At 45.3% G+C, this 19,700-nt stretch overlaps 1 protein-coding gene and 1 non-coding gene across 3 annotated transcripts in view; one reads left to right on the forward strand and one right to left on the reverse strand.

Moving 5' to 3' along the window:
• RCSD1 (RCSD domain containing 1) overlaps nucleotides 1–19,700 on the forward strand; it is a 71,101-nt gene that overhangs the window by 15,410 nt on the left and 35,991 nt on the right. The window lies entirely within an intron of this gene.
• Nucleotides 11,022–11,212, reverse strand: LOC112923584 (U2 spliceosomal RNA). Its single transcript, XR_003235717.2, has one exon. It is a non-coding gene; the product is annotated as a U2 spliceosomal RNA (small nuclear RNA).

Raw genomic sequence — 19,700 nt, forward strand, 5'->3', positions numbered from 1 at the left:
AAACTCTAACCCACCATAACCTTCATGTAAACTAACGAGAAGAAAGGCTGCATCTCAGGCTTTCCCTCTAGACCCCACCAATGCAGGACTAGAGTTTTTATCCTGCACAGGCGGCCTCCCTAGGTCTCTCCTTGGTGGGATCCTGACTTCCGTCCCCTAATGTCTCTCAAGCCCAGGAATGGAGGCCCCGGAGACTGGGACTGTGGTAGTGAAGATAGAGCAGAGGGAGAAGGGACAGGATTCTTTATCCACCAGGCAAAGGTCTTTGAAGTGCTTTTAGTGGCAATCAGACTGCAGGTTCCACACACAGTGGGAAGGTCTGAATGAGGGGTGTTCTTGTTATTATTTGTAAAACAATGCTAAAGCCACAATTAACCAAAAATCCTCTTAGAAAAACCCAGGACTTGGGCAGCCCCGGAGGACTCAGCGGTTTAGCGCCGCCTTCAGTCCAGGGCCTGATTCTGGAGACCCAGGATCGAGTCCCGCGTCAGGCTCCCTACATGGAACCTGCTTCTCCCTCTGCCCCCCTCCACCCCACCCCCACCCCCGTCTGTGTGTGTGTCTCATGAATAAGTAAATAAAATCTTTAAGAAAGAAAGAAAGAAAGAAAGAAAGAAAGAAAGAAAGAAAGAAAGAAAGAAAGAAAGAAGGAAAACCCCAGGACTTTGTGTTCAGGGTGTATGCTTTAGCTTTAAAATGTTATTTTATTATTAAACTAATAGGCATTTTAAGGTAAAATCATAAAAATTCATCCTCCTTTTTCTTTTTCTCACACCTTTCTGATCCTCAATTTTAATCCCCTTTATCATTAAAAAAAAAAAAACTAGGAAAGACAGCTCCACTTCATGTAACTACTTCCAACTTTTTGTGTCTTTATTACTTTCTGCCACATACATAGTTCTTACAAAATTATAATCGGTGTATATGCAAGCCTGTATCTTTTCTCTTACTATTATTTCCAAGACAGTATGCTTGTTCAATATAGTCCTATTTTCATTTTAAATACTTGAGTGGTATTCTGTTCTACAAATACATCATAATTTATTTAATCCTTTTTCTATTTTGGGACGTGGCATTTGCTTTTACTTTCTCCTTATTGTAAATAACAGATCTGTAAACAGCCCATGTATCTTTTTTTGTTGTTCTTTTGAATTATTTCTTTGGAAGCAATTCCCAGGAGTGGAATTATTAGGTCAAAAAATATGGATGCTTTTATGGTTCTCAATAAATGTTGCCAGATTGGCCCCCATCCTTCTTTCCTTCCTTAAAGGCTCACTGTACCTAGTGGGCACAAATTATAAGCTCAGTGAGATGTGCCAGGAAGGGAATGTGAACAGAAAGCCGCCTGTGGCGCCTGGGTCAGCACAGAGCCCTGTCCTCCCAGGTACTCCTCTGGGTCCTCCACCCCAGGGAGGGGAGGAGAGGGCAGGAAAGGGTTGTGGGCACCGTGGGAAATGAAGCAACAATCTGGTACTTCCTGCCAGAGCAGCTGCAGATGAGAAATTACATACCAGCGAAAGGGAGGCAGGGCAGAGTAAACGTGCAGCCCCAAGAACATCCCCACCACCCCCACCCCCAGCCCTGGATGAGGGCAGAACACCATTGTGTTTGGAATGGTCTCTAGGGAGCTGTGGACTTGCCCCTAGGAAATGCCTCAGGGTCCTGGGCAAGAGTGTTCTGGATTAGGCTGAAGAGACACTCACTCCCTTGCTTGATAAATATTTGAGTGGCCACTATGTCAGGTTCTGGAAATTCTGATCCTAAAGGGAATAAAACTTGGGCTCTGCTCTCAGGGAGCTTGCAAGCCGGTAAGGAAGTCAGAAGGGTAACAGTGATTGCAACAGCATCATCACCTATCCTACAGACCTGCGCTTGGGACACAGATTTTGGTGTGACCCAGAGGAGTTAGCATGTGAGCTCCATGCACAGCAGGCAGAGGTGATGGGCAGCATCCGAAGTGAAGGATGTTCCAGCTGGGGATGCCAAAGCAGGAGAGCGGGGAGTGCGTGAAGTGGGAGACCAGACAAGACCCTGGGAGCTTCTTTCAGACTTGGTTGTGGAGGCCTAAGGATTCCTCTGCAGAGGCACTTAGCTCACAGTCCCAGCTGTGAGGGGGAGCCTGAGATCCTTGAAGCTGCATTTATAGCTCAGACTTTTAAACATAAATTGAATGTTTCCTGATGAGATCATGGGGACCTTTAAAGCTCTCCAAAGCCACCTCTTTGGGTCACCACTCATTTGATTCTCAGAGCAATGTGGGGGAGGGCAGGAAGTCACATGACCAGATTTACATTTTAGAAAGTTCTCTGTGGCTGAGGTTTGCAGAATGGATTGGAGAGACCATGGGGTCCTTTAGGGGGCTGGTCAGTCATCCAGACCAGAGGTCAAGCAAGCCATGCTTCAGAAGGGACCATGGGGTTTGAGGGAGGTGGAGGGGGACCCTTCCTCCCAGGGCCAAGAACTTTCTCCCTACAAGCCTCACTGAGAGTTAAGGGAAGGAACAGCCATTTCCAGGGGCCTGTGGTCTAATGGGATGCCCAGGTGCGGCCATAGCATTTAATGAGAGGACAGACCTGGGGCTGGGTTTCTATGTCCATAATGAAAGGCAACTCACATGTGCCTCCTGGGCCTGTGAAGTTACACTGTGTGTGCGGGAGGAGAGCCAAGTGAGTGTTACACTGCGGCTGGAAGAAGCCAGGCACAGTGGTGACTGAGTTCAGGGCTCCGGACTAAATACCATCACCCAATCACTGTGGGATCTTGATTGGGATCAGTGCCACAAGATTTGGGGTCCTCACCTGGATGATAATTCCATCCCTGCCTGGCTTATTGGGAGGATTCAGTGAGAAAATATGTCCGTAGTCAAGACCTTGGAGAAGATACAAAGGATGCCATAGATCCAGGGTGTTGTCACCTCTGTGCTTTGGAAAACATAGGGAAATATCTGGAAATAACTTAGTCCCTCAAAAGAGAGGTAGGCCCCCTGGAGCCAGAGAGAGAGAAAGAGGGAGGGGGGTAGTGCATGGAGGGTGGGTGAGGGTGGGGAAGCCACAGGGTGTGCACCTCTGCTTGGGTCCCTGCTTCCTCCTCTTCTTGTGGTTTGCCTTTGAAGCTGAGGGCAGCTGTTAGATCAAAGAACAGGTCGGGCCCAGCCCAGATCACTCTGCTCAGAGGCAGAGGCCATGTTTGAAGCCACACCGAGGAAATTGGCGGGGGGCTGGCAGGGCTTCCGGACTCCAGGCTCTCTAGTGTTTGGACGTCTCTGACCTGACGCCCACCAGGAGGCCCTGGGGAGGAAAGGCCTGTTGTCCATACCAGGGGCACCACTGTCCCATCACTCCTGCCAGGAACTCTGTTCTAGTCACAGTCAAGGGCAAAGTTCAGGAGCTCCAGGGACCCCTCTTCTGTCCAGTGAAGTGTTTTGAGTTTTAGAAACAAAAGTACCGGGCAGCCCCGGTGGCGCAGTGGTTTGGCGCCGCCTGCAGCCTGGGGTGTGATCCTGGAGATCCGGGATGGAGTCCCACATCGGGCTCCCTGCATAGAGCCTGCTTCTCCCTCTGCCTGTGTCTCTGCCTCTCTCTCTCTCTCTCTCTCTCTCTCTGTCTCTCATGAATAAATAAATAAAATCTTAAAAAAAAAAAAAAAAAAGAGCAGGGAGCAGGGAAGGCCAGAATTCCAGCCCAGCCAAAGTCTCTGCTTGTGTGAAGTTGGGCAGCTTTGGTAGGGGAGAAGGATGTAAGGATGTAAGGCACTTGGTCCTGACCCCCTGCAGAGCAAGAGCATGCACAGGCTGCTGGAGTGAGGGGGTCTTGGGGTAGAGCCCCAGAGGCAGCTTCCATTGGTGAGATTCAATGCCTTTGTTAGTTTGCTAGGGCCACCATCACAAGGTGCCGCTGACACAACAGAAGTATGTTTCCTCACAGCTCTGGACACCAGAAGTCTGAGGTTAACGTGTCAGCAGCGCTGGCCTCTCCTCTTGGCTTTAGTATGGGCGTCTTCTCCTGTCTCTTCATGGGGTCTCCCCTCCCTAAGATTGTGTCCTAATCTCCTTCTCTTATAAGGACACCAACCATGTTGGCTGAGGACCTCTTTCTAACTTAACTCTGTCTTTGAAGACTTGTCTCCTGAGTCTCCTTCTGAGGTATTAAGGGTTAGGACATCAACATATGAATCTGGGGGACACCATTCGGCCCATGAAAAAAACCCCAGATGCGGAGCCTCCCTTCCAGCCGTGGGTGAGGACAGGTTGCCATGGAGGTCACGGCCCAGCCACAGCCACGGGGTGGAGATGGAGCTGTAAGGGCTCTAAGAGCAGAGCAGTGGCCCAGAGCCCACCGTTCACTCCATGCCTGGCTACTTCTGTTACCTCTGTCATGCCTGTCCTTGGGCCATATCCTAGAAAGAGGGCAGCAGGGCAGCAGGGCACACTGAGCCCCGCACTGGCAAGGTTGCTGCCTGGCTCCCCTCACCCAGGCACAGCTTCCACCACCTTCTCCTTGTCCCCTCTCCTGCTGACGCAAAGTGCAGTGCTGGGGACTGCAACCATGGCATTTAACAGCCGCTCTGGAAAATTCTCCCAGCTTCCTGTCTTGCAGGCCTTTACTCATGCTGGTGCCTCTGTCTGGAACCTCACTGCTCCTCACCATCACCCTTTGGGGAGTTTCATTACTGTGGGGCTCTTCCTCCCCAGTCACCATTTGATGTGGGACACCACGTCTCTCCAGCCGGGATGAAGGGTGAGGCCTGGAAGGACCACGGCTGGCATGAACCAACCCATGCCTATCTGCCCTCTGTCAACAGGGCATGGGGGCTGGCAGGAGGGGGCAGAGGCTGTGGTGGGCCCTCTCCCACTCGTTCCTCAAGGGCTGCTCTCCTCCCATCTCCTGTCTTATCTGGGGGTGGGTCCCAGATGTTTCCTCTCACACACACAGTCCCCAGTGCCTTTTCCCACAGGAACCAGCGCCCTGTTTCCAGGCCCTGGGAGGAGGTTCCCCCAGCCTGGCTCCTAGCTCTGTTCACTCTCCTGAGCCCTTGATGTCCTTCTTATCATCCAGACAGGGGAGGACTTGAGTTTAAAGGGAACTGGGCCCCTTTAAAGTTGAAACCTCACCATGACCAGATATGGGAGTGTATTTTCAGCAGGAGGCCTAGGTGAAGATACAAGCAGTTGTCAGCCTGGAACCAGGCCTGGCTCCCTCCCTTCCCCCCCGCCCAAGAGAGACACTGACCAGTTGCTGCCCCAGCTGGGGACACACATTTTCTAATTATGAAAACTGTGAACAACTTCAAAGCTGATGAACAATTTTTTTTTGGCCCATGCTTCCAAATTCACTCTCATCTTCGTCAATTTATTTTAAAGATTGTATTTATTTATCTGTCTATTTAATGTGAACAGGAATGGGACAGAGGGAGAAGGAGAGAAAGAATCTCAGGCAGACTCCCCTGTGAGTACAGAGCCCAACGTGGGGCTCCATCCCACAACCCTAAGACCATGACCCAAGCTGAAATCAAGAGTTGGACGAGTAACCGACTGAGCCACCCAGGCACCCCTTGTCTTTGTCAATTTACAAATGTAAATTTGTAAATTTGATGTGTTTCTGTGAGTCTCATCACTGCATACAAAACACTGGATTTCTCAGCCCTGATTTTTTTTTTTTCTTTTTTTGTTCCATACACATCTCTGTGTTAGGAGCGTTAACTACTTGTTGTTTTTAATAGGAGCCCAGTGTTTTATTGCCTTCATGCTCTATAGTTTACTCCTACTGTTCTCTCAAATTTAATATTCAGATGGTTTCTAATTTTCCACCTTTATGCGAATAGCAGTATCATAAATTATTTTGTATAAACTGCATGTTTTTTTCTTTATTTCCTTAACATTTATTATAAAAATAGAGTGAGGCATTTTCAAGCTCTTGCTACACAGGGCCAGACCATTGTCTCAAGAGAGGGCCAGAATTAATCAAGATGTAATACTAAGAGCAATTTTTAAAGAAACTATTTTACCCATAATCCTGGCAACTCTGGCTGTTTATCGTGATGACATATTTTGCCGATGTAATGGTTGTGCAAAGTGACCTTAAAGTCAATTTACATTTTAGTACTGACTGTCAACATTCTGTGTCCTCCCAAATAATAACTTTGGGTTAGTATTTTCTCCCTTGGTTTCGGAAGTTTACCTGCTTTGGTTGCCTTCTGGGTGCTTATTTTACAGACATTTCACATGCATAAACATGTTGTGTGATTTCCCTTAGTGAGCTTCTATCCTGGCAGCCTTCCTCTGCTAAGTCTTCTTTAGATCAAGCAATGATTTTCAACCCTGGATGCATGTTAGAGTCACCTGGGAGAGTTTCTAAAACACAGACATTAAGTGCGCCTGGGTGGCTCAGTTGATTAAGCATCTGTCTTTGGCTCAGGTCGTGACCTCAGAGTCCTGGGATCAGACTCCCTGCATCAGACTCCCTGCATCAGACTCCCTGCTCAGTGGGGAACCTGTTTCTCCCTCTCCCTCTGCCGGCTCAAACTCTCTCTCTCTCTCTCTCTCAAATAAATAATAAATAAAGTCTTTAAAAAAAAATACAGACCTTAGCTGCATTAGAAGTATAGAAGAGGAGCTGTTGGTTTCCTCAAACAGATAAAGACCCCGAGGCCTAGAGACTTGATCCAGAAACTAGAACGTCAATCTTTATCCAGTGGCTGATGCTTTCAAGCCAATAAATATTTGTTGCACACCTACTATGAGTTGGCCACTCTGCTAGGAAGGGGGGAGGCCCAGGTAAAGTCTATGGTACATACCTTCAGCAGGGGTCACACCATTGAGAGGGACAGGCAGCTCGTTGTAGCTAGGGAAGTGTAATGGGAGAGATCCTCAAAAGCTTCTTGAAGGAAGCAAGAAGCTGGGTTTTGAATGAAGAAGAGCTACCCAGGTGGAGGGACTAAGGATGAAGGCTTTTGAAGTAGAGGAACAGCATGTGCAAAGACACAGAGGCATGAAAATGGGTAACGTGCTGGAGGCATTGCAGGGGTGCGTGGTGGGAAGAGCAGGGCACATAGTCGGCCTGCCAGCTCCACCACAGCGTTGTCATCTTCAGCAAGTTATGTAGCCTCTCTAAGCTCCAAATCTCCCATCTGTCCCATGATGATCATAATGCCTGGCTGGCTGGCTGGAGGTTGACCAAATGAGATCTTTATTGAGCCCTAGGCATTATTTTTGGCACATGGTAAATGCCCTATAACTATTGGTTGTCATTATTGAGAAGACGTAATCTTTTATGGAGAAGGGATGGACAGGGGCCTTATTTTCTATACTGAGATGATCTGATCATAGAGTAAGGACTATAGAGTAGGTAAGTCACGCAAAGACATAATCAGACAGATTTAAGATAGTCTGGCAAGAGGGGAAAATGGACAGGAGAGAGAAGAGCAGAGGCAAAGAGGTCAGGTGACCATAATCTCTCTCCACAACCACAGGAGAGGTGATGGGGGCCTTCAGGTGCAGTGACCACTGTGAGAATGAAGAGGCCAAACCAGAAATGCAGATTAACTAGGCTTGATGATCTGTTGGATGTGGGAAGGCAGGGGACAGGGAGCGAAATGGGATGTTTCCTCACTCCACCCCCTGCAGGTGTGCTCCTGCGCTTCACCTGATCCAGCAGCCCCAACAATCCCTCTCCAAAGGGGCCCATTGTCCCTGATCTTCCTGGCTCCCAGACACTGACTCCCAGGGGTTAGGCAAACTGCGAAGGAAGAGCACAGGGCCCATTTGTTCAAACACTAGCTGGAGGCTACACCTCTCCCCAAGGAAATGAGCTCAGCTTCCTTAGTCTCCCACTCCTGCAAAAGAAATCTCAAGGTTGGTGACTTGGAACCCGCTCGAGACCTTCCCTGCCGACCATCTCAGGCATCCGGATATCCTGGGCTTTTGCAGCATATGGGCCAGGCCCAGCTCTGCCCGGGAAGGGTGGCCCACAGGAGGGATGTGCTTTGTGGAGAGGAAATGGCTCAAACCAGATATTGCCTTGTTTGTTTTCCCTGTGAAGAAAAGAGACCAATTTACTTTCCTCTTTTATTTATTTTTAAGGGATGAAGCAGATATTTTTAATTTCTCTAGTTTCCTGCTGTCTACAGGTGTTTCCTATGGTCTTGCTGTCAGAAAGGCATAATCAGCTCTGTTCCTGAGATTTCTAAAACGTCTCCCTGCTGTGACCTCAAATCCCCTTGGGGCAAGGCAAGGTGACTACATGGCCCCTCCATAACCTGCATGTGTTTGCCACCATTCACCTGTGGTGCAAGCAGGGGTGGCTTCTAATACCTCCTGGAGAGGTGCCAGTGGAGAGAGAGGGGAGGAGGAAGTCTCTGGTTCCAGCAGCACTCTGGGTTTTGATTCCCTGGCTATTGTGGCATTCATGACAGGGCTGCCCAGTAGCTCCAGTAAAATTAGTCTTTACTTTTCATTTGTAGGACGGTTCTCTCACCTCCAAACAATCATGACAGACTCTGTAGAACAACTATTGAAAAGGCAGAAATACTTGTTTTTTACCCCAAAAAAGTTATGCACAAACTAAAACTTTGGGGAAAGCATCATGTTTTTCATGCACCAGAGAAGCCATTGGTGATGGGAAATCTTTTATAAAGTGAAGGGACCATCAGTAAAGCAACATAGTCTGTCTCAAACTACCTATTTTACAATACTCATGAATCTATGGAGCCTCATATCTGTCTTTCACAAGGAATGTGACTAATATTTATTGAATACTTTCATTACACAGCTTCTCTTTTAAAACCTTCACCACCATTCTGTGAGTTGGGTATTGCTGATCTGTTGTACTGAACAGGAGACAAACGCTTAGACTGCGTAAAGGGTCTGGTGGCTCCATAGGGCAGGAGCAGACCTCTAACCCAGGTCCCTCCCTCTCCTGTCTACAGTGCACCCTCATCCCCCCATAGAATTCCATGAGGAGCCCATAATGCCTGTAATATTATTTAGTATTAAGAGCAATGAATCAGTGATGTCCTTAAAATAATTAAAAATAAATTCACATATTAAACCAAAAGATACCTCCTGGGATAATCCAGGAAAACATTCTTCCCATATATCAGAAATAACAAACCCCTGGATCATATGCTGTAGGCAAACATTTTCTCTCCCCAGCAAAGTTTTCTTTTTTTCTTTTTAGCTAACCTGACATTAAAAAGTAAATTCAATAGATTATATTTACAAGTCAGCCTTGTAATCTTATCCTGAAAAATCAAATCATGTGAACGATTTTTTGAGAAATGAGTCAGTGTGAGCCATGTAGGTGGTGGACTGGTGCAGAGTGGCACCCCTTTGGTGTGAGTGGGCAGGGGTCTCCCCCAGTGCCCACCCACTTCTGTGCATTGACTGCCCAGCCTCTGAGGGCATTGGACCTTGCAACACTCACCCTAGATGCTGCAGGAGAGGGGTGTGAAAACAGTGCACCAAGTGCAGTCAGGATCAGAACAGGTCTTGCACACTGGAAAAGCCTCTTCATATCATCGACATCTGGTGTATGAATAGATTTCATAGAAGGGAGGATGGCTGTGTCATATTAAGAATTGGACTGCCCAGGGCCACCTGGATGTCTTCGGTGGTTGAGCGTCTGCCTTTGATTTGGGGTGTGGTCCTTGGGTCCCGGGATCAAGTGCCACATTGGGTTCCCCATGGGGAACCTGCTTCTCCCTCTACCTATGTCTCTGCCTCTCTCTCTGTGTCTCTCACGAATAAATGGTTAAGATCTTTGGGGACAGGACACCTGAGCAGCTCAGCAGTTGAGTATCTGCCTTCGGACCAGGGCGTGACCCTGGGTTCCCGGGATCAAGTTCCACATCAGGCTTCCTGCATGGGCCCTGCTTCTCTCTCTGCCTATGTCTCTGCCTCTCTCTGTGTGTCTCTCATGAATAAATAAAATATTAAAAAAAAAAAGATCTTGGGGGGAAAAAAGTCAGACTGGCCAAATTTTGAACCCAACCCTACTACAGGGCACATGACTCTGGGAAGGCTATTCACTACTGGGTTTCCTTGTCAAACAGGACTAATAGTATAGTAATTAATGTCTTCTTCACATGGCTGTTGAGGGGATTAGGCAAGGTACATCCTTGATGTGCCTTGTGCAGACTAAGCACTCAATCAATGTTCATTCCTCTCTTCATTTTCCTTTTCCAAGCTGATAAATACATGACTTCCCTGGGGACATAATCTATTTATCACCAAAGATGTAAATAGCTATATGGTGAGTTGTCCAAAATCTGTAGACAATCAGGGTTTGGAACCCAAAGGAAATTACCTGTTTCTCCTTTGTCTTGTCTTATAATTTGTATATTTTTTTTTTCTGAGTATATGCTGAGCTGGAAGGGGACATTTTGGCTTCAGATTGATCATTTCCTTGAGCAGAGACTGTATGTAATAGCAACGCAACAGCACTTAAAAATGTATTCAGGGCTCCTCCAAATGGGGTAAACTGGCCTAAATTTTACTAAACCTAAAAACAGCTTTGAAGAGCATATATTTAACTTAGTGACACAATATCTTTTTTTTCCATTTTATTTTAATTCCAGTATAGTTAACAAATAGGGTTATATTATTTTTAGGTTTACACTATAGCAATTTGGCCATTCTATACATCACCAGGTGCTCATCACAGCCCACCTTGCCTCTTGGTCACCAGAGAACATCGGTTTGTTCTCTATAGTTGAGAGTCTGTTTCTTGGTTTGTCTCTCTCCCTTTGCTTGTTTTGTTTCTTAAATTCCACATGCAAGTGAAATCATATGGTATTTGTCTTTCTCTGACTATTTCACTCAGCATTATATTCTCTAGCTCCATCCATGTCAGTGCAAATGGCAAGTTTTCATTCTTTTTATGGCTGAGTAATATTCCATTGTTCATATATACCACATATTCTTTTTTTTTTTTTAATTTTAAGCAGCTTTTATTTCCTTGTTTTTTGTTTTTTGTTTTTGTTTTTGTTTTTTTTTTTTTTTTTTTTGCAACTTTTATTTCCTTTGAGGAGGGTGCACCATTCCTGGAAATACTGCAATACCAGGTCGATGTGTGGAGTGGACAGAGCAAGCTCCTATTCTGTCCCCTAATTCCAAAAATCCATTTAATATATTGTCCTTGGATAAAGGATGTATCAGATATTAAACTGATAAGAACAGATACTACACTTAATCTTAGCCAAAAGGCCGAGAAGTGATATATGTCACATATTCTTTATTCATTCATCTATCAATGGACACTTAGGCTGCTTCCATAATTCCGCTATTGTAAATATTGCTGCTATAAATATTGGGGTGTGTGCATCTCTTTCAGTTGCATTTGTGTGTTCTTTGGATAAATACCTAGTAGTATGATTGCTGGATTGTAGGTTAGTTCTATTTTTAATTTTTTGAGAAATCTCCATACTGTTTTCCACAGTGACTACACCAGTTTGCATTCCCACCAAAAGTGCAAGAGGGTTCCCCTTTTTCCACATCCTCCCCAACACCTGTTGTTTCTTGCATTTTTTATTTTTAGCCATTCTAACAGGTGTGAGGTGATAACTCATTGCAGTTTTGATTTGCTTTTCCCTGATGATGAGTGATGTTGAGCATCTTTTCATGTGTCTGTTGGCCATCTGGATGTCTTCTTTGGAAAAATGTCTGTTCTTGTCATCTGCCTATTTTTAATTGGATTGTTTGTTTCTTGGGTGTTGAGTTATATCAGTTTTTTATATATTTTTTGGATACTGACCATTTGTTAGACGTCTCATTTGCAAGTATCTTCTCCCATTCCATAGGTTGCCTTCTAGTTTTGTTGATTTTTTTCCTTCACTGTGCAGAAGCTTTTTATTTTGATGTAGTCCCAGTAGTTTATTTTTGCTTTTATTTCCCCTGCCTCAGGAGACATAACCTAGAAAACTTGCTCTGGCCAGTGTCAGAGACCTTACTGCTTGTGCTCTCTTCTAGGATTTTTATGGTTTCAGATCTCACATTTAGGTCTTTAATCCATTTTGAATTTATTTTTCCATAGGGTGTAAGAAAGTGGCCTAATTTCATTCTTTCACATGTAGCTGTCCAGTTTTCCCAGCACCATATGTTGAAGAGATTGTCCTTTTCCCATTGGTTATTCTTTTTCTGCTCTGTCCAAGACTAATTGACCACATAGGTGTGGGTTTCTTTCTGGGTTTTATATTCTGTTTCTTTGATCTATGTCTGTTTTTGTGCCAGTACCATACTGTGATAATTACTATAGCTTCATAATATAACCTAAAGTCTGAAATTATGATAACAACACAGTATCTTTACGGAATTACTGACTTCACCTCCTCCTTTTCCCCCTCCCTGGGTATGTGTCCTGTCCCCTGACACTCAGGCCTTGGCTTTGATATTTTGAGAAGACTGTCAGGGGAGCTTGGGTGCCTCAGCTGGTTAAGTGTCTACCTTTAGCTCAAGTCATGATCCTGGGGTCCTGGGATCAAGTTCTGCATCTGGCTTCCCGTTGAGCAGGAAATCTGCTTATCCCTCTCCCTCTGCCCCTCCCCTGTGCATGCTCATTCTCTCTCTCTCAAATAAATGAATAGAATCTTAAAAAAAAAAAAAAAAAAGTAGACTGACAACTCACTCTAGAGTTGTTTTCAGGTATTTGTTCCCCTGCTCAAACCATACCTTCCAAAAAGATTTAGGGAGTAAAGTTCAAAACTCTCATTTCAGTATTTTTAACATTTTTCTTTTATGTTTATCTTATTATAGGTCTTGGCAGCCTTTCTTTCTTTTGAAAGCAATCATGGGTGGGGCGCCTGGGTGGCTCAGTTGGTTAAGTGTCCAACTCTTGATTTCAGCTCAGGTCATGATCTCAGGATCCTGAGATTGAGACATATCTGGCTCTATGCTCAGCGAGGAGTCTGGTTGAGATTCTCTCTTCCTCTCTGTTTGCCGCTCTCCCCGCTCACACTCTCTCTCAGATAAGTGAATAAAGGGACGCCCAGGTGGCTCAGCAGTTGAGCGTCTGCCTTTGGCTCAGGTCATGATCCCGGGATCTGGGATCGAGTCCTGCATCGGGCTTCCTGCATGGAGTCTGCTTTTCTCTCTGCCTGTGTCTCTGCCTCTCTCTCTCTGTGTCTCTCATGAATAAATAAATAAAATATAAAAAAATAATAAAGATAAGTGAAAAAAATCTTTAAAAAAAGGAAAAGAAAACAATTACAGGCAACCCTATAAATCAATTCTAATTTATTCATTCAAATACACACATATAGTTTGACATAACTGAAATCATAGCAAGCCTGCTGGTTTTTTACAGGCAAAGTTTTTCATTTGATTTGACTCCTCCAAATCTGCTTCCCTCCCCACACCCCAGCCTCCAGAAATCCCTATAGGATACTTCATGCTCTGTAGCTTTGTAAATAATTGCTTATACAAACGCACTCATGTAAATATATACATACACACAGTATGGGGGTGGGTTGTTTAGCTGTTGCTTTATAAAACTGGGGCCATATGATACAGAATTCCATGCATCTAACTGTTCTCACTTTACAATTTTTCATGGATGTTTGGAGTACTCTAATTCATTCTTCTTAATGGTTTCATAATAACCCGTTATGTGAATGGACTATAAACCTTTTCCCTCTTTATGGGTGTTTGTTGTATTCCCAGTATCTTGCTGTTATAAACTTTGCTGCAATCAACCTCCACGTCCTTATATACTGGGTCTTTTATGTTTATGGAGTAGATTCTCAGGAGCATGGGCCTGAGTTACAACATTTATGTAATCTAATTTAATAAATGTTGCCAGATAACATTCCCAAAAGGCTGTAACAACTCACATTTCCTCCAGCAACGTATGATGGTTCCTTTTTCCCAATTCCCAAACAGCAATAGCTACTTCTCTGTCTTCCCTCCTGCCTCCACAACCCCCCTGCCTGTCTGATAAGCATAAAGAAAAGTCTCAGTGTTCATTTATAGTTCTCTGACAACTTATAAATTTGAGCTTCTTTTATGTTTCTTGGACTTTGGGGGTTTGCTTTTTTCTGTGAATCGCTTATTTATAGATACATTGTTCTTGTCGTTTTGTCAGAGCACTTTATATAACAGACACCATCTCCTTTTCATCTGTGTTACAAATGCTTTCCAAATCCATTGTTTTCTCTTTACTTCATTTATATTATTTTTGCCATAAAATTTTTACTTATTTTATAGCTAGAGGGGCTTTTTATTTTTTTAATGGCTAGGATTTCTCCCTTGGTTATAAAAGGGAACTATTTCATGTTAACACTCTTTGATCCTGTACTCTGCCGTTATAACCTACACTTCAGCTAATTAATCTCAGTGCCTTCAAAATGTCATGAACCCAGAGCCAGGCGTGGGAATTCAGCAAAGCATACTGGGCACTGTTATTCCAGGCTCCTCTCAGGCCACGTGTCTATTCTCTGGCTAGATCCTATCGCTGATACCAGTCTGGAATGTTTCTCTCTCCAGCTCTGAGCCTCTGTCTTCTCTTCCCGCCCCTGACAGCTTTTCTTTCCTTTTACCAGCTCTCCTCTATATTTTGCCCTTCTTTCTGCCAGAGTAGATGTGAACTGTCCCTGAACTCTCCATGTCCTTGCTCCACGGCCTTCGAGGTCACAGGGGCCCTTCCTGCTGCCTAAGCCAGATCACCCACCCTTCCCTGAACATCCAACCCTTTCACCAGAAGGATGTCTGGATCACCATGGGGGCTGCCCTAGTACCTCTCTGCAGTGGGATTTGCATCATAAGAATTCAGGACGAATGGGTGCCTGAGTGGCTCAGTTGGTTAAGCATCTGCCTTCAACTCAGGTCATGATCCTAGAGTGCTGGGATCAAGCCTGGGCTCCCTCTCAGTGGAGAGCCTGCTTCTCCCTCTCCCTCTACTTGCTGTTCCACCTACTTGTGCTCTCCCTCTCTCTGTCAAACAAATAAAATCTTAAAAAAAAAATTTCCGGACAAATGTTTTTCTTTAAACTCCAGGCCAAATTTAACCCTTCAGGATAAATTCTCAATGCTTTGGCTTTATATTTACTAATAGCCTGCATTTATTGAGCACTTATTATGTGCCCGACTCTGTGCTAGGCACTGTACCTTATGCTCTCACTTGATTCTTAGACAAGCCAGTGGGATATAAATGTTGCTATTCTCACTTTATAGATGAGACCTCCAAAATTTAAAAAGATTAAGTTGCCTGCCTATGGTCACATAAGGAGCAGAGCAGGGATATGAATCAAACATGTCTCCAGAACACTATCTGTAAGCACTTTCTGATCCCATCTTACCCTGCATCTTTATCTGGCCACTTCTTCCTGAAGCTTCGGACTCAGGAACACATATAGACTGTGCTGCTCCTTAGGCCTTAACCACACCCCACATGGATACAGCTTCTGTGTCGTTGTCCTCTTAACTCACTCCTCATTCACTCTACTCTTGTTTCAGATTTCCCCAACTGCACTAAACAGAGCAAAGATCATGACTGCATTTCCCTATGGCCCCTCCCCTGCAAATTCATTGGTTGATTGCTTTTTATTTTTTGTTTTAATTCCAATATAGTTAATATACAATATTATATTCATTTCAGGTGTACAATATAGTGATCTAACAATCCTATCATTACTCAGTGCTCATCACGATAGGTGTACTCTTCATCCCCCCCACCTCCCCTCTGCTGACCACTAGCGTGTTGTCTTTATTTAAGAAGTCTGGTTTTTGGGATCCCTGGGTGGCGCAGCGGTTTGGCGCCTGCCTTTGGCCCAGGGCGCGATCCTGGAGACCCGGGATCGAATCCCACGTCGGGCTCCCGGTGCATGGAGCCTGCTTCTCCCTCTGCCTGTGTCTCTGCCTCTCTCTCTCTCTCTCTCTCTGTGTGACTATCATAAATAAATAAAAAATTAAAAAAAAAATAAAATAAAATCCTTTAAAAAAAAAAAAAAAGAAGTCTGGTTTTTTTGTTGTTGTTGTTCATCTCTTTTTTCCTTTGTTCATTTATTTTGTTTCTTAAATTCCACATATGAATGAAATCATATGGCGTTCATCCTCCTGTCTGACTTACCCTAATACTCTCTAGATCCATCCATTGTGTTGCAAATGGCAAGATCTCATTCTTTTTTATAGCTGCATAATATTTCATTATATACATATATATATAATATATATTACATCTTCTTTATCCATTCATCTATGGATGGACATTTGCATCGTTTCTGTAATTTGTCTATTGTAAATAATGCTGCAATAAACATCAGGGCACATGTATCTTTTCAAATTAGCGGGGTTTTAAAATATTTTTTTGAACGATTTTATTTATTTGTTAATGAGAGACACACACAGAGAGAGAGGCAGAGGGAGAAGCAGGCTCCATGCAGAGAACCCAATGTGGGACTCAATGCCAAGTCTCCAGGATCACACCCTGGACCAAAGGCAGCGCTAAACCACTGAGCCCCCGGGCTGCCCTCAATTTTTGGTTTTTGTTTTCTTTGGATAAATACCCAGCAGTGGAATTACTGGATCATATATAATTCTATTTTTAATTTTTTGAGGACCCTCCATGCTGTCTTCCATAATGGCTGCACCAGTTTGCATTCCCACCAACAGTGTAGGAGAGTTCCTTTTTCTTCACATCCTTGTCAACATTTGCTGTTGTATATTTTATTTTAGCCATTCTGACAGATGTAAGGTGCTATCTTATTATAGTTTTAATTTGCATTTCCTTGGGCAGCCTGGCGCAGCGGTTTAGCACTGCCTGCAGCCTAGGGCATGATCCTGGAGACCTGGCGTCGAGTCCCACGTCAGGCTCCCTGCATGGAGCCTGCTTCTCCCTCTGCCTGTGTCTCTGCCTCTCTCTCTCTCTCTCTCTGTCTCTATGAATAAATAAATAAATAATCTTTTTAAAAAATAATAATAATTTGCATTTCCTTGATAGTGATGTCGAGCATCTTTTCAAGAATCTATGGCCATCTGATTGCATTTTATTTTTCAGGCACTTTCTCTCACCTTCACTAAAATGAGGCTTAGCCACAACTTCTGTGGGGATATTAAATCTTCTTAAATCTCACTTGGCTTTAAAATACCTGCAGTGATGAACCTAGGAAGTCCCTGCTTAACTTAAATGTCTTGACTACCAAGCAAGCTCTAACCCTAAAAAGGGCCAGTTCTTGGCAATATTAAGTAAAATTGGTGGAAATCAGGAACGATAACCATTGGCCTATAAGACACTTTGCACACACATTTTATTTAATCTTCATAATCATGCTGTGTAGCAAGTCTCCTCATTTTACAGGAAATGAAATCTAGAAGAGACAGGTCCCTGCTGACATCTGGGCAGATCTGGAAGTAGACTGTACCTGGGACTCTGGGCCCTCACACTGCATCCCCGTAGCCTGTGCTTGGAGAGCAGACTGGCTGGACCAATCTGACCTCATTACCAGCACCGTGTTGACCCTGAGAGGATGTGACCAGCACAGCACTTCCTCTCTACTTTCTGCAGGCATTAAGAAGGTCCTTTGGTCCCAGATCCTCTATGTGTGAAGGGGTCTGGAAGCCACTGAGAGTGGAGCCACCTCTCTTGGAAAAGCCATAGCAACAGCCCTCCTGGGCTCCCTGGAGGCAGTTAGCAGGTGTGTGTGGGAGTCCTGGAGTGATGGGATTAAGTATTGCCTGGGGTGTCCACAGCTCCATTGTCAATAAGAAAAACCAAATCATCCTGTGAGTCATCTGCCCAGACACCTACCTAGGTGAGGAGCAGATTGGCTGGTGTCTAAAGAGAAACTTCTTATGTGCAGGCGGTGGAGGATGGAACAGATGCAGAGAAGAGGCTAGCAGGAGGAGGTTGGTTTATTTGTGTCTTAGGCCCCATACTCATTGCTTCTTTGGCTGGGATCCATATATTTGTGTGCTCACTACTGGAAGGACCCTTCTTGGGTTTCCTGTGAGGAACTTCTGCTCAGAACCTGGGGGCCAAGTACCCTGTGGAAAGGAAGATCCATCCTCCTTCCCATGCAGGGGGTCTGTGTGACCCCTAGGGCTTCCCTGAAGACCCATGAATTCTCAGGCCCCTGGTTCCTGCCTCCACCCTTCCTGCTTCGGAACTGCGAGGCTCTCCAGATGGCCAGGGTGCAAACCTGTCCCCTAGGTGTAGCAGGTAGCAAGAAGATGACCTGCCAAGGGATCCTGAATGAAAGAAAAGTAAACTTGCAGTCACTTGTTTGTAAGACTTCCCCAAAACACAGACTTTAAAAGAAAATCAGAGTGAGGATTATTCTTTGCCCAGCTGGGCAGCAGCACAGGGTAGAGACTGAGATCTCTATTCGTTTACTTCCCCTATCTCCACTCCCCACCCACGTTAAGGTCATGCATCCCTCAGCCTCCTAACCCTACCCCCTCCATCTGGGGGTATCAGTTGTTCTTTATTCCTGGGTTTTGACCCACTTTCTCTTTAAGTGCTAACTGCTTCCTAGAGTATTTGAGCCATGCCATCTTGCTCTTCTGAGACTCTTCTTTCCAACAGAATTACTGACCCCAGTTTGCTAATTTGGAATGAAGAGATCATACCACATTACCCATTTGATTCCCAGATTGAGAATGGGAGAGGGCTCCACTCTTAGACTCTTCTCTGAAGAAAGGAGGAGGAGAGCTGTCTGGGAGGGTGTCCCAGGCGGACCACTGCATCTCCAGTTTGCTCCCATTCTCCCTGAACTTAGGCTGTCTGCCTCCATTTTTATCTACATAAGATGACCTAAGCGTTCCCAGTTTTCTTCAGAGTGGTGTTAATGGGAAAAGAGAAAGATCCAGCTAGCTCCAGAGGCCTTAGCCAGCCTCTCATTTCACTGATGAGGAAACAGAAGGGCAGGGAGGGGCGGGGAGTTCACACAGCTACCCTGACTGCGGGGTCAGTGGCCTCCCGCCTCCAGGCTGCTCAGTTCTTGAAATAACTCATCTGGATATTCCCTTCTGCAGGACCGAACATGTCTTCCCAGAAACTTAACCCCTTATTCTTAATCCCTGCACCATTTGGACCCAAGCACGGTCCCTAGAGAGCTGCTCAAGCCATTGAGCCACAGTAACCACAGGGGGCACCTGCTCCCACTTGATAAATTGTCCTGGTCAGACTTGGACCTGCAGGGGCAGACACAACCCTCACCCTCTGGCTACGGGGCTTCCCTTTTATGGCCCCTTCATGGTGCAGGGTCCTGGGTAAAAGACAAGACCCTTCCCCACCTACAGGCCTGAAGCAGGCTTCCCTCTGGTGGCTGGTCCTGTCCCCATTAACCCACTCCGCATCCCCAAGACATCCACGTGACCCCAGCCCATGAATGGCCCTGCTGTGAGTGAGACTCTTTGTGGCTGGAGTCCAGAATCACACTCGAGTTAGCCAGTCTGCTCTTTTGCGTGATTCAGAAGATTCCTGTTTGTAAATTCCCCTGACACTAAGATGCAGTGCCAACCAACCTGGTCTGCCAACTTGTTCTCCAGGGTGAGAATGAAAATGACTTGGCAGCAGCAGATCCCTGCCCAGCCCTTGCGTTCTTCAACACCAACTGGCAACAACCCCGCATCCCTGCAAGGAGCGCAAGGGAGTCCATGTTCCAGCTAGCACCTAGTGTGTGGCAATCAGTATCTTAGGTGACAACAGTGTGAGGGAAAGCTTATTATGTGCCAGGCATTATGGCCATTATCTCCTTTGAGTTTTATAACCCAA

Source organism: Vulpes vulpes, chromosome 13 (assembly GCF_048418805.1).
Source record: "Vulpes vulpes isolate BD-2025 chromosome 13, VulVul3, whole genome shotgun sequence".
Classification (NCBI taxonomy): domain Eukaryota; kingdom Metazoa; phylum Chordata; class Mammalia; order Carnivora; family Canidae; genus Vulpes; species Vulpes vulpes.